Below are 6,121 nucleotides of genomic sequence, written 5' to 3'. Positions count from 1 at the left end.
CACACACACACACACACACACACACACACACACACACACACACACAGTGTACTAGCCTGGAGAATACATACGCGTGTGTGTAATGTATCTTCTCACTCTGAGGGAGAAGCACGTTAACCCTTTGAGCTCTGAACTAAAGTAAACCTATGTAGGAGGCGCCCAGCAGAAGTCAATCTCACTAACCAATGCAGAACTGGGAATTTGGGGATTCTGGGACATTATTTTTTTTTTTAAACAAAACGATCTGAGAACACGTCTAGGTCACCTTTAAAAAAAATGAAATCTATTTTATTATACATAATATAAGTTTAATATGCAAGTATACATTGTTATTATTTATAATTTAAAAAAATAATGTATTCATTTTATTATATTTGTGTAATAAATACCTTCATATATTGTGTCTATATATCGGTCACATTCAATAAATATATTTTTAATATTGATAATAGTTATAATATACTTGTTATATATTGTAATATATTAAAAATATGTTTTTGTTGTAATGCTTTTTGTGTAATGTATTTAAAGCATCTTCATATATTGTCATTTAATAAATATATTTTATATTTATTTATATTATTGTAATAATATAAATATTATTAAATACAGAACTTCATATAAAATATAATTAATATATATTTTATTATAGTATGTTTATATTGTTGTAATAGGTTTAAAAAACATTTCCTTTTTATTATAATGCTTTTTGTGTAATGTATTTACTTAAAATATCTTAAATTGTGTCTAGGTCACATTTAATAAATAAAATAAAAACATTTCTCATTTTCATTTAGTTTATGTACTACAATAACTAAAACTAAAACTGAAATAAAATGAATAAAAAGCATAGAATACAGAATAATGCAAACTAGAAAAAGAGAGATGGATACATTCACAGCATTTATTAAGCGTATAAGGCCCATCTGAATGACAGACTGTGTGTGTCTGTGGGTGTGTGTGAGTGGAAATATTAGACTTCCCCCAAGGCGTGGGTTCCTTGTTTAGTTTAGATGAAATCTGTTACCTATTTCACTGAGACAATATGTTCCTTTGAACAGTGTTGAGGGGGGATTGTCCATCTGACAATGACAACAGTGTCAAACTAAATGGTAGAACGTGCCGTATCTTAGAAACATCTCAGACACAGAAATGAGCAAAAACAGATGTCATTCTCTCCGAGCAAAGTCCATTATGACATCACAGTACAACATTTAAACAACCATTTTCTATATTATACTTAAAGAAAACAATGCCTATTTTTATATATATTTATATTAAACACGTATATTAAATATAAATCATATTTAAATGTATAATATATTTAAATAGAATATATGTAATTATAATTTTTTATATTAATTATATGTATACTATACACACGTTTAAATATATATATATTAAGACAAATGAAATGTTTCATTGTGATGTTTTAATTTTTATAATAATTGATTTTATTATAGTCCCCCCCCCAAACACACAAAATTCTTATTTGTATAATGCATATGGTATTGATAGATGCTATATATTTTTTTCTAGTTTGCATCATATGATTTAAAAACTGAAAACTAGAAAAATATATAGTCACATATGACGTTTTCCAGTGCAAATTAGAAAAAAAATACATCAGATGGAAACTACCCAATTATATCACAGTAATAAGAATATGAGGAAATTAATTTTCAGTAGTCAAGAAAACAATTGCAATGCAAATAAACACATCTTAAAGGGTTAGTTCCTGTATGTGGTACTGTTGTGAATGGCGGCGGAGACTGACCGGAAGAAAATAAATTGTTAAATAATAATACATTAATAATAAAATCATTATTTTTGTTTTCTTTACGCACAAAAAGTATTCTCATAGCTTTATAACATTACGGTTGAACCAGATGTCACATGGACTATTGTAATGATGTCCTTATACTAGGTCTGGTAACGTTTCAGTTGCATTGTTGTCTATGCAGGGTCAGAAAGTTTTCGGATTATATAAAAAAATATCTTAATTTGTGTTCCAAAGATGAACGAAGGTCTTATGGGTTTGGAACGACATGAGGTTGAGTAATTAATGACAGTATCCTCATTTTTGGGTGAACTATCCCTGTGATTAATGGTGATCTGCGTATGTACTGTATGTGTAGTAATATATGAGTGCTTGAGTATGTGTGATGAGTGTAAATTATAATTTTATTTCCATTGCCTAACAAGTACCAAATGCACATTTGAATAGACACAAATAAATTAATTAATGCTGCAATAACAATGCATAAAGTCACTCACACATTCTTACATATGTGGTTTATGGGGATTCTCCATATGTAATGGTTTTTATACTGTACAAACTATCCCCTTACCCTAAACTTACCCCTCACAGAAAACTACTGGCAATCTTTGAATTTCAAAAAACACCATTTAGTGTGTTTTTTAAGCCTTATGTTTTACCAGGACACAAGAATGGTCCTCATAAACCATGTTTACGTTGTAATACTCATGTTATTATACACATTTGTGTCCTTATAAACCATATATACCAGAACACACACACAAACAAACACAATCACTCAAGCTCACACTATGTAAATTCTTATCTGAAAAGATGAAATGTCAATCCATTGTGTGAATTCGCTAGTGTTTCTTTTAACATTAAATGGCACACTAGCTCTTTCACTCATATTCTCTCACTTTCGCAAATAATAAAATGCATATTGTCATGCAAGGAAAGATAACAATTTTTACAATTTTCAATACAGGAGAAAACACAACAGTATTTTGGTGCAAATTTATCTGTCAAATTAGATACCAATGGACAAGTTGTGTCACATGCTTTTAGTAAGGTCCTTAAGACAAACAGAATTCTTATGAGGAAGAACATGTGTGCTGCAAAACAAAGCTTTAGACAATGTGTGTGTGCTGTGTGCAGTTAAAGCAAAATGATCAGTAATGAAGTTAAGTTCAGTAACATCTGGCAGAAAAAAAACAACTAGAGGCTTTGCTGTACACACGCGCACACACACACACACACACACACATACTTAACAAGCATGCAAGTCTGGCTTACCATCAAGTGAAATAATTAACATTGACGTCTGTTGGTAGACAGTGGAAATGACACATCTGAGGAAATATACAGGGTGTTTTTGTTTTCACACTTAAAAGGCACAATATTTAAGAATTTTTTTTATTAAAATATCCAAAAACCACTAGAACAGTGTTATATATTTTGCTGACTTGTGTACTTACATTATCCCAAATGGACCGGTGACGACCGCACAGAGTAGCATTATAACAGAACGTTCAAATGTATCTAGTATGTTAAAACAGCGCTGCTTTACCCCACACACGCACAACCGGAAGGAGCCGAAGCAATAAAGAGTGGCATAATAAAAGCGCCGCTGCTTTCGAGCCACAGCAATAAAAAAAAAAAAAAAGACTAAACCAAACAAAAAGACAAAAAGCAAAAAAAGCTATCAAACTAAACAGCAAGTAAAAAAAAACTAGATGAAACTACAGCAAACAAACACTAAATACCTCTAAATTACAAGTAAATAATGAAACAAAACAAAAAGCAAAACTAGACAAAATGAGCCGAAATTACAAAACTAGATGAAAGAAAACAAAGCTAAACAAAACTAATCAACACTAAACAAGTAAAAAACTAGACGAAACTAAATTAAAGTAAACAAAGCTGAACAAAAGTAAACAAAACTAGACAGAGCTAAATGAAACAACACAAGCACGTGAAGCTAAACAAAAGCAAATAAAAAGTAGACAAAAGCAATCAAAGCTGAACAAAAAAAAGCAACTGAAATTAGACAAATCTAATCAAAACTAGATGAAACAAGACTAAATAAACTAAACAAACAACGTGAAAAACTGAACAAAGCTAAGCAAAACTAAAACCTTGACACGACTAAATGAAACTATGAAACTAAACAAGATTAGACAAAACTGGTTGCCTTGAATGCCTTGGAGATCGAGGGGGGATTCACAAGAAGACAGGTCAGTATCGCAGGTAATAGTCTGTCCCCACATTTGAGGTTAGCCATGAGGGACTGAGATATTGGTGTGCTGATGAGGAACATGTGCGGTGATTAGTAATCAGGTGACTGAGACCGTTGACTGACTGGGGAGCCTGGGAAACCTGTGACAAAAGCAAAGCAACAGAACAAAACAAACTCTGACAATTCAGTCAAATAATGAGTAGTATGTACACTATACCAAACAAAGTCAAGTGCACTTTGAGAGGCATTTACGGAAGAAATGTAACTTGTTGGAGTAAAAAAAAATTGAAGTATAGCTACTTGTTTATGAGCTAGCCATAAATGGCTGATTATATAATTTATGTATTAATGCAGGTTTATGAATGAGAGTTATGAATTAATGAAACGCCTTTGTCCGCTTGAGAAACGGTGTCTCTTCCGCGGCTCGGTACGCTTTCAACTCGTTTTTTTTTTTGTCTGGAGTAAGACACTGTATGACATTCACGTTACATGATTTGACTGATTTTTACGTAGAAAGGGCGACAGCGCACCGCATTAAAAGAAATCACGTAAGCGGTTTTCATAACCGCTGGCCAAATTCAAAAAGAAACTAAAATTAAATCATCTTTGAGAGCAAGGAGGCCCCCTGGTGTTTCGCAGCTTGCGTACTTTGCGTATAGGGAGGATCGGCTCTGGTCACACGGCTAATTGTTCTTGAAGAGCTGGCGGTGCAATAATGCCTAAACTGACAGCACCAAGGACAGAGCGCTCTCATCAGCCTCGGCTGGCATTACTGAGACAGATAATTAGATTTGTAAATTATAGTTCAATCAAAACATTTACATTTTTGCTCCATTAAGTCTTTATAAAGAATAGGAGACAACATGATTTATTTAGTAAAAGAAAAATTTAATTAAAAATCATTGATGAATATGAATTGTATGCAGACACAATTCTAGCAATACCCATGGGGAGAGCGTTTCCTGGGTCACCTGGTTATTTACAGCAGCTGACATCACCTGCTAATGTCCTCAATCAGACATTATGAGTTTAAAGAATTTACAGATGAGTCCGATTCTTTATATAAATTCAACATTCTCAGTCCTACAAGTCACACATTTCAAAACTTAACTGAATGCGTTCAAATAGTTTTGTAAAAATAAAAAAATTAATAAATGATTTTTTCCTGTGTATAAATATATGATTTGTATTAAATTTTAAACATTGCATTAATGTATTATTTATTTATTTGTTTTAGCATACATGCAATTTTTTTTAATGAGTTTTAAAATACACCCTATGAAATTATTTGAGAGAATGATGGTGTGCAGAGCTATGATCTTGACAAATAGTGATTTTGAGGAAAATATAAAACAGTTTTGACTTGTTTAACATAATGTTGGTGAGTGGCTCCTGTCACATTCTCTTTGGACTAATAGTGTTCGTGTGAGACTTCCCGTCGCTCAAATGCCTTCTCTGCATTACAGGGCCTCTGCTGGATTCCTCTGAAAGAATTCAACTCAGACGCGTCTGACTGAGCTCTGTTGCGCTATCTGTGCCACATCCCATTGACGCACACAGGCGCTGGGCTAATTTAGGGATTTTATGCGTGTCATGAGGGCGGGATGGGGCGACATTTATACAGGAAGGAACGGATGGAAGGAAGGGACACAGTGTTGATGAATGGACGTGTGTCTCAAAGGAGCCTGAAGCTTCTTCATCTTCAGCCTGTGAAGCTACTTCAACTTCTGTACCTTCAGCTCTCCTGAAGAAGATCCAGGTGAACCGGATTTTCTGCTGACGGGAGTCATGGAGTCAGTGTCTCACACGTTACCTCGCCCAGAAGCATCCATACCACGGAGAGCCCTGAAGGTCCCGGCTCGGGGGGCCTCCTCACATTTTGTGGGATCAACCATCGTCATCCTCTCCGCTTACGCTGTAGCGACGCTGGCTATGAACTGTGGGGGGAAAAAAAATCCAGGATCAGAGAATGGGCACTTTAAAAAACTGAAGCAAGAACTTCAGGGCACTTTAGCTCTAATGGCTCATAATGGAATTGCCGTATAACTCAGTTTATGTGTATGAGCTGATGTTAACAGCGTCTGCTGGCTCTGCTGAAGAAAAATGACAACTAATAGAGCTGA

This window comes from Sinocyclocheilus rhinocerous, unplaced genomic scaffold (assembly GCF_001515625.1).
Source record: "Sinocyclocheilus rhinocerous isolate Xijiao unplaced genomic scaffold, SAMN03320098_v1.1 scaffold953, whole genome shotgun sequence".
Classification (NCBI taxonomy): Eukaryota; Metazoa; Chordata; class Actinopteri; order Cypriniformes; family Cyprinidae; genus Sinocyclocheilus; species Sinocyclocheilus rhinocerous.
Note: the sequence above shows the minus strand (reverse complement) of the source record.